At 39.3% G+C, this 19,793-nt stretch overlaps 1 protein-coding gene across 2 annotated transcripts in view; it reads left to right on the top strand.

Moving 5' to 3' along the window:
* jarid2b (jumonji and AT-rich interaction domain containing 2b) overlaps window positions 1-19,793 on the top strand; it is a 409,246-nt gene that overhangs the window by 144,690 nt on the left and 244,763 nt on the right. The gene's annotated exons all lie outside the window — the stretch shown is intronic.

The following is a 19,793-nucleotide window of genomic DNA, read 5'->3' as shown; positions in this document are numbered from 1 at the left end:
AGGAAAGTAAATTGCGAAGAGCCTGCAAAGGGACACTTGTTAAGTGAATGGGCAAAAAATTGGCAGATGGAGTATAACATGGGAAAATGTGAACTTGACTACTTTGGCAGGAAGAATAGAAAAGCAGCATATTATTTGAATGGAGAGAGATTGCAGAACTTGGTGGTATAGGGGGATCTGGGTGTCCTAGTGCATGAATCACAAAAAGTTAGCGTTTAGGTACAGCAAGTGATTAGGAAGGCAATGGAATATTGTAACTAATTGCAAGGTGAATGGAATTTAAAAGTAAGGAAGTTTTGCTACAATTGTACAGGATTTTGAGACAATATCTAGAGTACTGTGTACAGTTTTTGCCTCCTTACTAGAGAAAGGATATAATAGCATTAGAAGCAGTTCAGAGATGGTTCACTTGTCTGAATCCTGAAATGAAGGGGTTATCTTATAACTTGTCCAACATTCTCTCATGCCTTATCCATCCATTGGAGATTAGAAGAATGAGAGGTGATCTTATTGAAACATAAGATCCTGACTGGGTGGATGTTGTGGGAGAGACTAGAACTAGGAGAGAGAGTTTAAAAATAAGGGGTCACCCATTTAAGACTGAGATGGGGAGAATTTTTTTTGAGGGTCATTAGTCTATGGAACTCTTTTCCCCAGAGAGCAGTGGAGGCAGGGTCTTTGAATGCTTTTGATGCTAAATTAGATGGATTCTCGATTGACAAGGGAGTCAAAGGGTATAGGGTATAGACACCAAATTGGAGTTGAAGCTGCAGTCAAATCGGCCATGATCTTATCGAATGGCGGAGCAGGCTCGAGGGGTCAAGTGGCCTACTCCTAATTTGTACTTCTGAATAATGTTGTGTGAGGGGAACTAAGACCTCGTTCTGTATTTTTTTTTATGAAGTAGATATAGATATCCTCATGGCTATTTCTAAAATTTTAAAAGCTGGACAAAGCTTCAGCCATTAAAAGGTCTGTGTTGGTCTGTGACTCATGACCAAAAGGAGCTATCTGGCAATATTGCAGAAACTGGCACGTTGTTATCTCTGAGGAGAGACTAACGACCTCCCTATGGGCTACAGAGACCAAATTCAAAGAGAACTATACAAAGGTCATCTGTGTTTAATAAACCAGGCTGGCCAGCCAGAGTCTACTCATCTCCTAAGACAAAGGGCCTCACAACCTTCCTTTCAATTCTTAATGGTTGGGACCTTTAATCATCTTGGGAATCCAGACGAAGGATACCCATCCCTTATCAAAGACTGTGTGGAGGGGCGAAAGTCATGTGACATAGACCCCTGGCTTGTGTAGCCACTAATATTGCCTTTCTGTACTGCAAAATCTTAGTCTGCCATTTTAACGTCTGTAAGCAGCTTCACAGAAAAGGGGCTCTGCCCAAGTTGAATACCTGGCCACATCTACACTGTTTCTACTGGAACTTCTGTACCTTTGCCTACAAGACTGATTCACCCCTGCATGCCTATCTCATTGTGTGAAGTCAACTCCACTGGAAAAGTGAATTATACAGCATCAGTTTTCAACCTGTCAACCTCCATGAAGGAATTCCTCATTGGACTTTGATTCTGGACCCACGTGAAACAATAATTATTTTATCTGTGGCCTTTGCCCTGCAAATTTTTATTTTCTCTATCCCTCTTTTGCAGTATGAGTGCACAGGGGGCTAAGTGGTGATCACCCCCCGCGCCAACATTTTGAGTATGCAAATAAACTAACTCTTAGTTTATTCAAACTCTTTGAATTCATCCTATCATGAGTTTGCTGTGGGGTTATTAATGGAAAATTGGATCACACCAAAACTGATGGGCTGGGCAATACGCCACCGCTTATAAAGAGGGGAGCAAACCAAAAACGCTTTCCCATTTACGGATGGGTGGTGAGACGAGAAATGAGTGCAATTTAAATTAACCCCCCCCACCACACCTTGTCCGTAATAGAAATTGGGAGCTCAAATCTGGGATAACACATTTGAATTTGACCAAAGTCCATGTTAAGACAAGCCAAATCTGAAATGAAATTGCGAGCCAAGAGGGAAAACCAGGTGGCTGGAACAAATTTTAAAACATAGTAACTTACCACAGCAAATTCCTTTTCCCCAACAAGAAAATGGCAACTTTTGATGCTCAGATGTGGGTCTGGCAAAGCAGTTTGAATAGTGAAACTTTAGCGGCCCTTAGCACAGAACATCTGAAAGCTGTTTCTAGGGAGCTACAGTTAAAATTGCCCAGTAAAGTGAAGAGAAGTGAACTGATCCAGTTGTTGTTAGACCATTTGGATCTCACGTTACTGATAGAGCAGTTCAATGTAGAGCTCAACCATGACTCAGAATGCCCCTCCCCTAGCCAAAATCGAGCTGGAAAAGCTCAGATTGCAGCTAGAGTTTCAGGGGAGAGAAAGAGAGCAAACGAGGGAACAAGAAAAGGAAAGAGAATTCCAGCTCTGAAAATTGGGAATAGAGCTAGCAACTCAAAGGGAGAGAGGCCAACCAGACACAGCTGGAAGTTGCAAGCGAACATTTCTCTCTACCTAGTAGTACCCCCTATCCGTCTAACCCGGTTTGAGAATGTATTCTCACTGGTCTAAAATGCAGAGCTGAAAAGGCAACACTAGAAAAACAGGATGACAGCAACAACTTTCATTTGTATAACACCTTTTACATGCAAAATGTTCCAAGGCACTTTGCAAGGAATAATGAGGACATGTATATGAAACTACTAATCTTGAGGCTGATCTTGCTTGGTTTGTTAATTTCTTTAGTAGACTTTCACTGCTATTTACGTTTTTTTTTTAACATTACTTCAACCTTGAAATCTGTAACTGCTTCTGGCTGCTCTCATTTGAAGCAAAATGACAAGGGGCAGGCTGCATGGTTGCCTAGAAACTCTTAATTTAGGGGAGAATGAAGAGAAAAGTGACTGGAAAATTTGGGGTAAATCAAGTTGAATGCAAATACGATTAAGCTAATTGAACCATAAGGAATCTGGGCACTGTTCTTTAAGTTGATTGTAGTCACTAGTGTAGTTTAATTGCTTTAAAATCTAGTTCTTTTAGGTTTGATTGGGCAACATCCAGTGTGATGGGTAACATCTTCCTCGAGCAGATCACCACTGGATTATTAATCAAAGTAAATGCGTTCGTGTCCATTTGGCATCGCCAGGGTAAAGCTCGCTCTTGTCTGCTCTGTAGGACAGATGTTTATTTGTTTAGAGACACTACAGACACCTAGAAGTTTATTATAATGTACAGTTGTCATAAGGACAGTCGTGTCGTGATATGTTCGAATGGTCAAATGGTAAACAGTGTACTTTTGGGTGGGGAAAGAGGCAGAGAAAGGTGGTATTTTGACCAATGGGTTTGATTCTTAATCTTGCATGTGCTAAATGTGAACAATTTCTAAGAGGTTAATTGATCTGTAATGAAGGCTGTAATGAAGGGAGAGACTGACCAGACAGCTGGAAGCTGAAGATCCCCATAACTCTAGTTAGGGCAGCAAACATATTTACTTGCTGTCCTGGCCAAAACTCTTAACACCGCCAAAAAAAATTAACATCTTATTCCTTTTGGTGTATCTGGTTGTGTATAAAATGCCACATTTGCCCATATAACAGCTGTTGTACCTCAAAAGTAGTCCTTGAGAGCTGTTTTGAGATGTTTAGAAATGATATAGAAATGCAAGTCCCTATGCATTCCTTCATGGCTTTCAAAAACTTGAATGATAAAAAGCACAAATTATCTATGTGTCTTAACAATTTGTGCAAAATTTATAAAAATTATTATTGAGCTTGAAATTCCTACTGGCAAATAGCTTGACTTCCATCTGTCAGGTGCAAAACCCTGAGGAATCTGATGCTAGAGTATGTCTGTGTGTTCAGGACCAACGAATAAAGGTGTAATCATTCCCAGCAGCACAGCTGCTGGTTACATTACTAGGGAGATCCCAGGAAAGAGGCTGAGGTCGGGGTACTTCAACAGGGGAAAACCCACTGTTGGAGTTTTGGAAGGAAGCCAGTAATGCTGATTCATAACTCTCAGTGCACAAAAAAAATCGTAGCATTCTCTCTTTCCTAGTAATTTCACATGTTAATATTTGTATCTAATTTCAGCAATTGTGTTTTGGGATAATTGGCGCAATGCATTGCTGTGTTTGAATCCACCTTGGACTGGCTGCCCTGCTATTTTATGCCGAGTAAAACTAATTTCTTGTGTCCCTTTGTTGTACTACATTATGCAGCTTCAGTACTTGCTCCATTGATTTGGTTTTTCAATTCATCTAATGCCGTCTCAATTGAAAGTTTAAATAAAATATGCAGTAATACCATTATTATAATGCAACATGGTTTTTATTACTGTCACAGCATCTGTTAAGCTACCAGTTAACAACCTGCAACTTTCACATAGTGCTTTTTAAAAGAGTTGAATTCTACATATCTGAACTGTTGCACATTTTGTAACAGCGGAGTAAGATGTTCCAAGTCACTTGACAGTCAGTAGATTACTTGAGTGTGGTCACTGTTATGTAGGCAAATATAGTAGGCAATTTGTGCAGAGCAAGCTCTCACATGGAACAAATGAATATTGCTGGTATTATTTGAGGGAGGAATGTCAGTTTGGGCACTGGAAGAGTGCCATCATATGTATTGTGTGTTTTGACTGCTAGTTTTAGGGTTTCTTTTTGAATGAGACTTTTTGCAATATCAATGCAATAGTGATCATTTTCCTTAGTAGTGACTTCTGTACTTTGTTTTAACTTGGTCATTAAAACCATAGTAATGCATTTGGACTCGTTGGAACTAGAGATGATTTTGGCCTGTTAGTTTGTGTTTACCTTTTCCCCATAATGCTTTATTCCACTTGGCTTCCTCCAGCTAGGGTAATAAGATCTGTCTAACCCCAGGAATAATCAACAGGCTGCTTTTTCTAATTTTTTTTTTACCCTGAAATGGAATGCTGCTTTTCACCCATCCCTAGGTTATATGGAGAGAAGAGAACAAATCATCCCAACTTTGCAAAAGAATAATTTGAACACTGGTGAGCATTCACTAGAATGTTATCTCTGTTTACAAGCATTTTAAGATGACTTTGGATGGTTAAATACTGAGCACAAACTACTTGGCTCGTTTGGTAACGCTCTTGTTCCTGAGTCAGAAGGCTGTGAAGCCACAGATGAATGCTTGGACAAATAGTTCAGGTGGAAAGTTCAGTGCAGTACTGCAGTTATTGGAGATGCCATCCTTTAGAATGCCGATTTAACATCCAATCTGTTTGATTAGCTGAGTTAGTTTGATTTTGAAGATCCCATGACATTGGTGAAGAAGGGATATCCTGCCCGCATTCTTTACACAACCTCTAACACTACCTAAAAGCCAATTGAATGGACACTCATTCCATGGGCTTACGGCAGCCACCTGTACGTATTTACATTTTTCTAATGTTTAGCCACAAAATAGTCACTGTACTTTTAACAATTTATGCCATTTTTAAAAATGGTTTTAATTGGAAGGATCATATATTCTTTTATTTTTTTATTGGATTACAATTAATCAGAAGATCCCATTTCCTGTGTCCTTGGATCATATCAGCACTAAACAACTCATTGTCCCCTGTACATATTTCTATTGTCACATTTTAAGAAAACTGACTCTTAGCTGCACTTATGCTGTCTTTAGTATTGTCTTCACTAAATTATTCAGCATTTCTAAATAGTTGGTATATTTGTTTACCACTAATATCACTATCAAATCAGATATCTTAAGTTCATACCATTTACAGTTTCTATACTTGGCAGTCTGACACCACTGGAGTCCTATGTTGTGGATAATAATGCAAAATGCTGGAAAAAGCCAGCAGCTGAGGCAACATCTGTGGAGAGAAAAAAGCAGCTGGCGTTTCAGGTCATCTGGTGAAAGGTTATTGACCTGAAATATACACTCTGTTTCTCTCTCCATAGATACTTCCTGACCCACTGAGTATTTCTGTTTCCACGGTGTTTTGTTGGTACTTAAGGAGAAGGTGTGATGTGCAGGATTTGGCATTGATAAGTATCTCAACGGTTTACAGTACATTTATGGCGATATTTGTAGACCTTGCATAGTCCTGCCTATTATAAATTCCATGTTGTGATGCACAGCACTCACAAGGTGAGGTTCTATATCTTTATGGTCACTAGCGTCTGTAGGGCATATCCCAGTATTGCTTTCTCACATTATTCCCCTGCCCTAAAGACAAATAATATTTGTAACGTCACAGAGGCTACAGACATTTTGGCTCCTATGTCAAATGACTGTCTTTGTTTCTGTATCCCTCTTTGTTTTGAAGCACTTCACTTAAACCCTAATGTGACAGCCAAGAAATAAGTGCTAAATCGTAGTTTCTGGAATCCTGCAGCACCATCAGAGGAAGTACTGTTTTTTCAAGACAGGATCACATAAAACATGTGTTATGCTGATGTATGGTTATTTGTGGCTTTACAGATAAATACTGGGGTGAGTTCACATAGATCAATTAAAGAGATGGGGGACATTATGCCTGGATAGCTTGACATTCCCAACGACTACTTTTGTTTCTTTATAAATGTGTTCCAAGTGACATTGAAATTTGCACTAGACTGTGATGGACATCTGAAGCATGACAGATGGGAAATGTGAGTATACGTAGTTTCTTTTACAATATTCTAGGTAGCTGTGTGGGGCAAACCACATGCTGCTATATTTGCAAGTTAAGTGCTGTTGATCTGGTTACCATGTTTGTTTTTTGATAATGCCAGCTATATTAGTTTTACATTTAAAACTATCAGTAGAAGTTTCACCCTGTTGGCTGAAAGTAGGAAACTAAAATCACATACATCATTTCGGCCTTTCAAGATCCAGTTCTTAGGTCTGTGGTAAATTAGCTAATCTCAGTCTGCGCGACAGTAAGGGATAGCTGTAACTGACTTTCGCACCCTTGAGTGAAGGAGGGCTATATCAGTTAGGGTGTCCATCTCCTATTGATGCCCAGTAACCTACGCTGTAGCTATCAGATGAGGACTTCATGCTTGGCAGTGATTTACCTCAGGTTTAGGCTTTTGATTTTTTTTTCGCTGGAATACTTTTGTGACTAATGGTCACTTGGGTAAGGTACAGGAGGATGAGCAGTGCTTATGGTGTCATACTGGACAGGAGGAGCAAAAATGACTGGGAGATTTTTTTTGTGGGGATGGTGGTGGTGGGTTGGTGGGGGGATATAGGTAGGGTGAGGTACATGGATGCAGCTGATTCTATGAACTTTGAAAGATACTCCCTGGGGTGTAATTGCAAACAGTAATTGCAATGTGCATGTGTTAGATTTTTAAGAATATATGTAATATTTTGTGTGCTGCACACACTTTCTATAAGCATCACTTTTCCTTCATGTCACACTTTGGCTTGAAGTAAAACAGCAGCAAAGGAGAGGCATGGAGTGTAAAAAAAGTGCATTGTGTGATTCATGAAGCAACATCCCTATTATAAAACAGGAGATCCTCTGCCTCTGAATAATTCCATAGGAAATCTTGTATTCTATTTTAATTTCATAGTCTGTATTCCAGACTTACTAGGAGCACAAAGGTTTATGGCAAATAGTGAGATTCAGTAATGACCAAGCTAAAACACTTATAACAGTACATTTTATATTTTGTGTATTGGCAGTGAAAGGTGCTATATAAACGTAAGTATGTCCTTACAAAGTCTAGTTGCCCTTTAAACCTGGTGTTTAAGTACTAACACATTGGGCAGAGAAATAATGTTCGTTGTCTTTGGCTCTGGTAGTGTTATTGGGGAGGGCTGTCTGTTATGGAAGAAGATAAGATCTGCACGTTGTTTGTTCCCATGTTGTAATTTCTACAAAAAAATTGTGACACCCAACCAGTCCATGTTGGTATTTACCCATCACATTAGCAATCATCTAATCAGGTGTGCCCTCTCCATTCCCATATCCCTTTATTCCTTCAGTCATCTGTCTAACCTGGTCTTAAATATTGACATGGTCTCTGGTTCAGTTACTAACTCTGATAGTTCATTAACAACTTTGATCCTTTGTAGAAAAATAGTGGTTCCTGCTAAATCTCTTAAACAAGAGGACGTGGAAATTCAAGAGTTGCCTAAATTCTAACTTGTGTTATTTGTGTGTAGCACAGAGACTTGGTGGTCATATAAAGTTCAATCAATGTTTCCATTAATTTGTATATTTCTCAAATTGATACCAACAGTTCTTGCTTAGATTTCAGATTTACTCAGCAATGAGGTAATAGCACTAAGACTGTTGATTTTCCTTGAACATAGGATTCAAACAGAGCAAAATCAGCTAACAAAATACATTGCATAAATAGGTGACTTGAGTTGTAAAGGCTTCACAGGCCAGTTTGCTTTGAGGGAGGGGAGGGGGAATGGTCATATGACTTACAGGCCATAGTTTATATATCCCAGTGGTGGAGTATTCAAGGAAATTGCTGAATTCTGGTGTCAAGCCAGAATCAAATCAGCAAATATTGTATAGGAACCATAACATAGAATTACATTCAATTTACAGCAAAGAAACAGGTAATTCAGACCAACTGGTCTATGCTGTTTGTTTATGCTCCACACAAGCTTCCTCCCGGGTCCTGCTTCATCTGACCTGATCATATTTTTCTATTTCTTTCTCCCTAATGTACTTAGCATAACTAAAAACATATATGCTATTTACTTCAACGACTCCTGGTAGCAGAAAGTTCTGCATTCTAAGCATTCAATTCAGTGGTAGTTTTACAAAATACATTTGTTCTACAGTTCTCGACTATGCAAGAAAATTTTATTATTACACTTGCACTCAAAACACTTAAGTTGCACCATGTGCAATGAAATCAGTTTGAAAATTATTTTTAATAAGCTGCCTTTTTTCAATAAGTGTGTGAGAAGGAGTCATTGACTGTCACAAGGATGCACTATTTGAATATTAGCCTTCTCTTTCCTATTGGTCAAATTTCAAGCCTAAGTAATTTAATTGTATAAATTTAAATTGCAGCATTTCTTGAAAGCCATTTCAAAGACTCCTGGTTAGGCTATCTTCAAGTTGTTTGACACCTTGAATTGGGTCTGCAACTAGCTGCCAATGAGAGGCAGGCTGCAGAATATTTGGAGAATTTAGCTCCTGTAAATGTACCTGGATTTAATTGAGTGGCCCAGAAGTGTTAGTCTGAGGAAGCAGCATGCTGGAGGAAATGTTCTTCAACTTCCTTGTCCAGCCTTTCTCAAAAAAAATCCATCATCCTGCAATGGTTGTAGTGGCTTTTCTTTGTGAATTTTCCATTTAATTTTCTTTCTCATTTCATTTATTCATTTAGAGAGTAAGGAAAATTTAACCAGAGGTAGATTATATAATTATTTCACGATGTATGCATTTTTGGAAGAGAATGAGAAGCATGATATCAACAAAAAAGGAGCAGGCTTGTTGTGCTAGATTATCTCAACTTTAGCTGCAGTCACTAGCAAAGAAATTAAAACTTAACTATTCAGGCAACATTATCGAAGGGGCAACCTGCTCCGTGTTTCTGTTGACCTTTTTCATTCTGACTCCAACTCTTCTCAATTGTGCACTTTACTAAAATTTCCCATCCTACTCATGCCCCCAACCTCCATCTTGTCGTCAAATAGTAGATGTACTTCATGTATAACCTTCCAATATGTGAATTAAACTGAATTTGCATATGCAGATTAAGTTAATTACAAGATGGTTACTGCAGCTCAAAGCAAAGTCAAGCACATATTGGCTGTGCTTAATTCAACTCAATTTTAATATGTAGATTAGGCTAATTAGGAGAGCATAGTCTCTTTTCTCCAAACCATCAGCTGGTGTGAGTGCCTCTGATGCCTCAAGCTGCGAAACAACAAAATGCTATGTGGTTGTTTGCTTTTTTGTAAAGAATGTAATTTAAAAAAATACTTGAGGTATGTTCCATAAAAGGATAAATTTCCATATAGATGAATGCATTGAGGGCTCTGAATTTTTCCAAAAGGAAAGATTTTATCAGATGCTGTTAAATGGCCTGCAGTGAAACAAACTGGAGGGATTGCATATTAATTCAAGTCTGCTCACACATGTCCTTGCTCTTCCGTACTGGCCACTGATGGATTTCAACTGTGCATTGTGTGAGCAGATTAAATGTTGCTGACAGTGATTGATAGCCGGGCTAAACTCCTAATTTGCTGATCAGTCAAATGAGGAGCTGGATTAGATTTTTCTCTTAATGACTTTTAAGGATTTAAAGACTGAGGAAATGACACAAGATGATCCCTTATGGCTCATGTTCTCAACTGTGAGCTAACGAAGAGTATTAAAATTTTGATCCTATGCAAAAAACTGTTTCCCTGTAACAAAAATAAATATTATTGGACTGAGTGTACAGAGCTGAAAAGTTTGGAATTTGTCATTTTTGAACAGAAAGACAAAACTTTGATCTGCAACAATGTGTTCCAAAGATGAAGTGACTTGCATAGCAGCCTGGCTAAAGGAGGAGGAGGGCTAACTCTTATCTGTAAAATAGGAGCCAAATTTGTCCACCCAGATTGATGAAAATGAAATAAAAGCCATTTAGATTTTTAAATAGTAGGAGGTCATTTTATTACTTTTTTGACCACAATGAAAAGCCTGGCACAATTCCAGAATTTCAGTATGTGCTGGTGTATAGTAAGCTCATTGTATTAAAAAATTATGCTGTACGGCCACCCACCTATGATTAACTCAGTCCTCCAGTTGGGGTGCTGTGTAGGTATGTAGGCTTTTGCTGACCTTGATTGGGGTTTGAGGAAATAAACAAAATGTTTTTAATCCAATTAGATTTTTTAAAAAAATCCTTGGGAGACCCTAAATGCAGCAGTTTCAACGAGGAAGGATTTAGTCATCTACACAGGGCAGCATTTAAACCTGTCATTATCTAATAAACAATGGAGAGAATTTAGCTATGGGAGAATTGTGAGCAAAATTGGCTGTCTTTTTCTGGCAGTTAACAAGATAAACATTCATCCTGTTATTTTTTTGACTTTTTCCTCAAACTTCCTTGAGGTACTCCTCCAAAACATAACAAACCCTATTTTAATTTTATTACTGTTTAGATCCTGATTGGTACTTTTGAGTATTGTAATCTGGCCTTCTAAATTTAGCTCACTTGTACTTATCGTGGTAAGACTTGAAATTGTGATATTTTGAAATTGGGCTTCTCATGGCTAAGATGCCGACGAGCTTATACTCTAGAGGGATTTCCTGACTATTCTGGGAACTGTAGCTCAGCAGCTACAAGTTTTGCCTAGGCTATATTAGCATGACAGATGGTGCTGAATGGTAATCAACATTTCAGCTACATCTTGATTTCGCCCCCCCCCACCCTTTTGACTTTGGCTGAGACTGGAGCTTTTGATAGGTAATAATGAAACCTCTGATAAGACAGTGCTGGTGTATTGCAAGCCAGGTTTTGAGATGCAATCAGCTGAATTTAGCATTGCAATCCATACAATCAGGCAGAAGCCAAACCATCTACAGTGTACAGCACAAAATAAGGTTCAGCAGCCCGATGAACATTTTTTGCCTGTGTATCATGGAGATTCCTGTATCCTAATACCCACACAAGGGAGATTGCCTGCACAAATCTCTGCTTATGGGCTGTTCAACTAGTCTCCAATGTGCTATTCTTCGATTGGGTGCTTCGCTGAGAAGTCTCTCCTGATGCGCTTTTTGCCACCTCGGCTATATTGTCCAACTGCCTTCCGCAAAAGCCCTGGGCTTTGTGTCCCTTGCCATCTTGAGAAGCTTTCTTAAAAACCTACCCGCTGGACAATGTCACGGATTTAATTATTCTGTTGTTGCTTATTGTTTTAGTGCTCTTCTGTGAAGTATTTTGGAATATGTGCTATGTTAAAAGTGTTGCATAAATGCAAGTTGTAGTTGTACCTGCTGCCCTCTCTCTCTTCTTCCCCACCCCACCCCGAGTAAGTTTGTCACCCCACCCCCAATGTCCTTTCCCAGGAGGTTTGATCAGTTTGTATGTTGAGTTATGCACGCCAGACAAATATATTTTGCATTAGATTTTCACAGTGTGTTTCCTTAGGCCAGATTACAATACTCAAAAGTCCTGAAAGTCATGATCAATTTGGATGTTGGTATCTGAGTGAATGGCTTAAAATTTTCAATGCAGATATCAGTGGTAAGATGATTCTGACTTTTCTTACAGTACATTCATTTCGCTGTATTTATGTGTGCAGAAAATTTGGATCCTGATTTCTTGCGTCAAATCTCCATTGATTTAGGAAGTCTGAACCTTTTAATATTATGTAAGACTGGGCTTTTGCCAAACTCTGGCCTCTAGCAACTGGAGATGAAGTGACCTCATCCATGGAATATGCCCTCGTGTTTGTGTTCACAGATCATTATGATGGTTTGTGTATTGCAGAACAGGAATTTTGGAGCAAGTTCAATTTCTTTTTTGCTGAATGTCTGGATTTTGGTCGGTTGGAGAAAACCTTTAGGGGAGACATTTGTATACATGCTGTCAATAGTGGACTGTAAAGAATGTTAACATCCAAATCTTTCCTCCCTTTGGGATGAAGAGTTTCAACCTTTCAATGAGAAGAAATTGTTTGAGGTTTGTTAGTGCACAGTTTTGTTGCATTTTTTTTAAAGAAAGCATTTAAAATAACAAATCTTCCTAAAATTGCAGTCATGTTACCTTTTGGCCCCCAGCAGATGCCATACTCTGATTTCAAGCTGTAATTGTAAAACAGCCAGAGGTGTTTGTAATGATGCTCCTTTATTTACTGTTTCTGGGGCTTAGCCTCTCAAACCCAAGACAGTACCTATGTAGTCAATGTGTTGCTAATGTGATCAAGCTGGTTATTGCTTGCAATATTTTTCTTGGGTGAAAAGAAAGACTTGCATATATACAGCCTATTTCATGATCTCAGCACTTTACAGCTAATTAAGTACATTAGAAGCTGTCATTATTGCGATGTAGGAAAAGCGCATATTTGCACAGCAAGCTCCCATAAACAGTGTGATAATGACTAGATAATCTCTTCATATAATTTGAAGGATAAGTGCTCCAGCTTTTATTGAGAGCCTCCATGCTGCTCTTTGAATGATATCATGGATCTTTTACATATGCTTGAGCACACACAGGACCATGGCCTAATGTCTCATACAAAACATCTTCAAATCTACAGATGTTGAAATTCTTTGTACAGTGCTGAGGGTGCATCTTAAATGCTTTCATAGAGTTGGCAATAACAATGAAACACTGCTTGAATTTCACTTGCAGAACAGAATCTTGCTGTGCTACCTTCAGAATTGCAACAGTGCAAAGTTGTGTACAAATGCAAAAGGTTTAGGATTGTCCAATAGGAGAAATACTGGCCTCAAAAGGGATTTCAAAGGCAATTGCTTTTCTAGGTCTCCAAAGGTAGATGAGGCATCCCTGTTGTAATAATGTGTTTAATTTATAATCTGAAAATGTTCCTTTGTATGTTGGAAATTGCTCAATGTTTCATTTGATCTGTGATTACAACATTTAAACAAGCGAAATGGGTATCTCCAAGCTATGACAGAGCAGCTACTATTCTTCAAACAATGTGTAGATACACAGTTTATTTTTGTTCCTTCAGAGCAGAGGATGTTGGTGAGTCCCCTCATCAAACACAGCTGAACTTGTGAAGTAACTAGCTTGGATGTAAATTTAAATAGAAAATTTCTGAAAACTGTTGAGTGACGCAAGGCTTTATCCTTGTTAGGAGTAGATAGTGCCAGCTTTTATAATTGCATTTTTTTGAGAAAAACTTTAATTGCTTCGTCATTGTGTATTACCTAACACTGAGTTCGCAGTTATATAAGCATGCCCTTGAACCAGCTGGAATGGAACCGAGCCTATATTTTTTCTAAAAACCCTCAATGCTAGCTCTGAAAGACCATAGAGGAAAACGTGCACATATCAGCCTCTCTTGTAACTAGGAAATGACTGATTTGAAATGGTCGTTAGACAGAAACTGCTAAGGGAGGGAGCTGATTGAAATGGAGCAAAGGGGAGAAGGAAACTTTTCAGATTGTCACATTGTAGCACCCAGGGAAATGCTGATTCAAGCAAACTGGACTTCACTAATGCAGTTACAGTGGGTGTACAGTCTGTAGCCTTCCTACTTGGCAACTGTACAGCATTTGAGGAATTCAAGGGTAAGTAACCATAACTAATGACTATAAAGCCCATGTGACCACAGCAAAAACAGCATGCTATCACTGGAGTGCTAACGTGTTTGCCAGAGTTCAGGGCTGATTGTGTCTTTGTTTTTTAATGTTCCATACACACAGTCTTGGTTGTATGGGTAACTTCGCACTTCTTATCAGCATGTACATTTTTTTAAAGTAGTGCTCCAGGCATCAAAAAAATTCTTCTGTTGTAATTAAATGTTGGAGTAAATACATTATTCCAAAACTAGCTGACCTTTACTTCCTTCTGCCCCACCCAAGATAAAGTAAATTGCCAGCCTAGCTTTTGATTATCTGGCTAATAATAGATTGTCATACTCTCCCCTTTTAGTATCTTCTCCGTTGGCCCCCAGGTCCAGCTTTTGCATGTCCTTTCTTTTTAAAATCTCCTTAGCTGCCTTCACTGTGTACGTTCATCTGTTCATTAGCATTTGGTTAGCATAGGGGTTGAAGGAAAGAAATAATTGAGCAACAGCTTATTTTTTTGGTTTTTGAGTTTTTTAATTTTTCTCTTTTTGCTTGGCTGAAACTACTTTTTTGGATTGGAGGAGGCTGTTCAGGTGCCTGAACCCTGCGTAACACCAGGCTATTCAACTGGGCAGCATCACAGTCCAATTCAATCTTGCAGGCAAACAGACTAGAGGCAGGATTAGCGAACTGACAACAGCACCATGGTACAGAGTGCCATTCAGGTTGGGGGAAGAAAACAAATGTAATAGTAATAGGGGAAGCACAGTCAGGGGAGTAGATACTGTTCTCTGAAGCAAAGACAAAGTCCTGAAGGCTGTGTTGTCTGTCTGGTGCCAAGGTTAAGGATATCTCTTCTGAGCTGGAGAGGAATTGGAGTGGGAGGGGAAGGATTCAGTTGTCGTGGTCCACATAGGTACCAGCAACATAGGTAGGACTAAGAAAGAGGTTCTGCTGAGGGACTGCGAGCAGCTCGGGGCTAAATTAAAAAGTAGAGCCACAAAGGTGGTAATCTCCAGATTACTACCTGAGCCACGTGCAAATTGGCGTAGAGTAAATAAGGTTAGAGAGGTAAATGCATGGCTCAAAGATTGGTGTGGGAGAAATGAGTTCATGGGGCACTGGCACCAGTACTGAGGAAGGAGAGAGCTGTTCCGTTTGGACAAGCTTCATTTGAACCATGCTGGGGCTAGTGTCCTAGCGAATCGTACAACTAGGGTTGTAGATAAGACTTTAAATTAATTAGTGGAGGGGGGAAGGGTTCAATTAAAGGGAAGCTTAAAAAATCAAAGAAACTAGAGCAGAGATAAAGGATAGTGAAGAGGAGAACAATAATCAAAGCGTGACAGGGAGGGGCACTAAATATAAGCAGAAGAGTGCAGCAGAAATCAGAACCAGAATGAGCAATAATAGTAAGAAGTCAAACCGTAAGGCTTTTTATCTGAATGCACGCAGCATTTGTAACAAGATAGATGAGTTGATGGCACAAATAGAAATAAATGAATATGACTTGATAGTTGCACGGTGACTGAGACTGGGAACTCAATATTCAAGGGTATTCGACATTCAGCAAAAATAAGCAAAAAGGAAAAGGAGGTGGAGTAGCTTTTTTAATAAAGGAAGGTATCAGTGCTGTGGTGAGTAGTGATATAGGTGCAATAGATCGTGATGTGGAATCAGTTTGGGTGTAAATAAGGAATAGTAAGGGGAAGAATTCACTTCTGGGAGTCGTCTATAGGCCCCCGAAGAGTTGCCTCACTAAGACAAAGTATAAATTGGGAAATAATAGAGCTATGTAAGAACAGCGCTACAATTGTCATGGGTGGTTTTAATCTGCATATTGACTGAACAAATCAGATTGGCAGGGCGAATTTATAGTATGTATCAGGGATTGTTTCTTGGAGCATTATATTGCAGAACCTACCCAGGAACAGGCTATTTTAGATCTAGTAATGTGTTATGAGGTGGGATTAATAGATAATGTAGTTAAGGATCCTCTAAGGGGTAGCAATCACAACATGGTAGAATTTTGAATTCAATTTGAGGGCGAGCAACTCTGGTCTCAAACCAGTGTCCTAAACTTAAATAAGGGCAATTACAGAAGTATGAAGAAAGTTGTCTAAAGCAGGCTGGGAAAATAGACTAAAGGGAGGGTCAGTGGATGAGCAGTGACAGACATTTAATCAGATGTTTCATAACACTCAGCACTCAGGAGGATGCGACTGGAGAATTGATAACGGGGGAACAGGGAAATTGCAGATAATTTAAATCAATATTTTGCATCGGTCTTCATGGTGGAGGACGCTATTTAAACATCTCAAAAATATCAGATAAGCAAGGAGCTAATGGGAGGAAAGATCTCATAACAGCCTCTATCACGAGGAACAACGTATTTGACAAACTAATGGGACTAAAGGCAGACAAGTTGCCAGGACCCGACAGCCTGCATCCAAGGGTTTTAAAGGAAGTGGCTGCAGAGATAGTGGAGGCATTGGTCGAAATATTCCAGAACTCTCTGGATTCCCGAAGGGCCCTAGCTGATTGGAAAACCGCGAATGTGATGCCTTCTCTTCAAGAAGAGAGGGAGATAAAAAGCAGGAAACTATAGGCCAGTCAGCTTAACATCTGTCGTTGAGAAAATACTAGAGTCCATTATTAAGGAAGAAATAGGACATTAGAAAAGCTTAATGCAATCAGAATCAATATGATTTTGTGAAAGGGAAATCATGTTTGACAAATTGCTAGACTTCTTTGAGGATATAACAGGTAGAGTTGATAAAGGGGAACCAGTAGATGTAGTATATTTGGATTTTCAAAAGGCATTTGATAAAGTGCCACATAAAAGGTTATTGCACAAGATAGGAACTCACAGTATTGGGGGTAATGTATTAGCATGAATTGAGGATTGGTTAATGCACAGAATACAGATTTGGGATTAATTGGTCTTTTTCAGCTTGGAAAAACGTAACTAGTGGAGTGCCACAAGGATCAACCCTAGGGCCTCAATTATTTACTATCTATATTAATGACTTGGGGGAGGGGGCAGAGTGTAATGTATCCAAATTTGCTGACGATACAAAAATAGGTGGAAGGGCATGTTGTGATGAGCTCACGAGGAATCTGCAAGGGGATATAGATAGGTTGTGAGTGGGCAAAAACTTGGCAGATGGAGTTTAATGTAGGAAAGTGAGAGGTCATGTACTTTGGTAGGAAGAATCAAAAGGCAGGCTATTATTTAAATGGAGAGAGACTCAAAAAAGTGCAGCACATAGGGATCTGGGTGTTGTATATGAAACACAAAACGTTAGCATGCAGGTGCAGCAAGCAATTAAGAAGGCAAATGGAATTTTGGCCTGTATTGCTAAGGGTTGGACTTTAAAGTAGAGAAGTCTTGTTACAACTGTACAGAGTGTTGGTGAGGCTGCATCTGGAGCACTGTGTCTTGTTTTGGTCCTCGTATTTAAGAAAGCATATGCTGGCAATGGAGGCAGTTCAAAAGAGATTCACTAGGCTGATTCCTTGGATGAAAGGGTTGATTTAACAAGAATGGCTAAACAGGTTAGGCCTTTATTCATTAGAGTTTAGAAGGGCGATCTTATTGAAACGTACAAGATCCTGAGGGGTCTTGACAGGGTATGTTGAGAATCTCTCCACTAGTGGGGGAATCTTGAACTAGTGGACATAGTTACAGAATAAGGGTGTACTCATTTAAAACTGAGATGTGAAGGAATTTCTTCTCTGAGGGTAGTGAATGTCTGGAATTCTCTACCCCAGAGAGTTGTGGAGGCTCAATCACTGAAAGTATTTAAAAAGGAGGTAGATAGATTTTTGAAATGTTGAAGTTGAGGGCTATGAGGAGCTGGCATGAAAGAGGAGTTGAGGCCTGGAGCAGATCAGCCATGATCTTATTGAATAGCGGGGCTGAATGGCCTACTCCTACTTCTTATGTTCTTATGTTGTCCTCTCTACTGTTACAATTCATTGTGAAGGTCAGGAGTGGGAGCCCTGTATGTTTTATTTCCTCCCTCTCTGGTTCTGGGTTATGAAAACCAATTTTATTATCCTGACGAGACCAATAGATCAGCTCACTCGGCACAGACCAGTAATCAGGACCTTCTGGTCTGTTTGGTTTAGTACCACACCAGGCAAACCATTTACCCAGTTGGCTATTGGGTGAAAGCAAAATACTGCAGATGCTGGAAATCTGAAACAAAAACAGAAGATGCTGGAAAAACTCAGCAGGTCTAACATCATCTGTGGAGAGAAAAACAGAGTTAACGTTTCGAGTCTGTGTGACTCTTCAGCTGAAATTCTGTTAGAATTGTTCTGTTAGATGCTGTTAGACCTGCTGAGTTTTTCCAGCATCTTCTGTTTTTGTTGTGGCTATTGGGTGAGTCGGTTTACTGCAGTCACCCATGCCAACATCTCAGGTGCACTTGACACTGATAGCTGTTTTGAATTAACATTTGAAATTATTAAAACTTGCTATTGGATGAATCAATCCTTGAATTATTTACCTAGTGTTAAATTAATAATATCAGGCAAACAATTGTGTGCGCATTACTGATAATCCACAGTTTGTTACCCTTCATGAGGGAGTGCAGAATGCTTTTGTTTGTCCAACATTATTTGTCCAAGGTGTAACATTTACTCGGTCATTGCACATATTGAATAGCTAGTAAGAAGGGACAGACTGGATGCATTTCTGGAGCAGGAGGCCTTAAAGGTCTAGTCAAAATGGTCCACAACCTGGCTTTCCATACTCCACTGGCAGTGAGCTCATTGCAGCTGCATTTCACTGCTGGCCCTTAGGCAAATGACTAATTTTAATAATGAAGTAACAGAGCCAATGTGCTGCATAGTTTGTGAAAGAATTTTATTTAAAAATTTGTTCATGCCTGGATATGGTGTATCTGTGCAGGATTATATAAAAGGGAATATTTCTCCCTTTAGAGTGATAAATGAAGCTGTTGCAAAGAACAGGGATTTTAAAAAATTTACATTTACACTACTCCTAAACTAGAATCTTAAATGTTCCCGTGCAGAAAGAGGCCATTCGGCCCCTCAAATCTGCATCAGTATTTGTTCCACACAAGCCACCTGGGCAAATCCCACACTCCTCGTTCTCTGCACCCTTTAATCTATTTCAAACATCTAATAGCTTTTCAGAAGTATTTATTGTGTGTACATCAACAGTGATTTATGGCAAAGAATTCCAGATTCTCACCACACTCCTTTTGTAAAGATCTTTTTTGCCCCCCAATCTCCACTTTAACTTTTGAGATCATCTTAAATTTGTACCCAGTCATCTTGGCAACCCATGAAAGCAATCTGTTATGTTTCTTAACCCGTCATATTTTTGAAGGCCACTATTGGTGGTGGATGAGGAACAAACCCTAACTTCATTTTTCTTAACTGATCCTTCACCCCAATTTAAATTCTTATGAAGCTCTACCACACCCTTTTCTATTGTTTTTATTCCTACAGAAAAGTGGATGGTAGTTGACCTACCTACCTAAACAAAATTGCACAGGTAGAGCAACCAGCTTTTTGATAGCATCTTGGAATAT

This window comes from Cetorhinus maximus, chromosome 3 (genome assembly GCF_964194155.1).
Source record: "Cetorhinus maximus chromosome 3, sCetMax3.hap1.1, whole genome shotgun sequence".
Classification (NCBI taxonomy): domain Eukaryota; kingdom Metazoa; phylum Chordata; class Chondrichthyes; order Lamniformes; family Cetorhinidae; genus Cetorhinus; species Cetorhinus maximus.
Note: the sequence above shows the minus strand (reverse complement) of the source record. Positions and strands in the feature narration are given on the sequence as shown.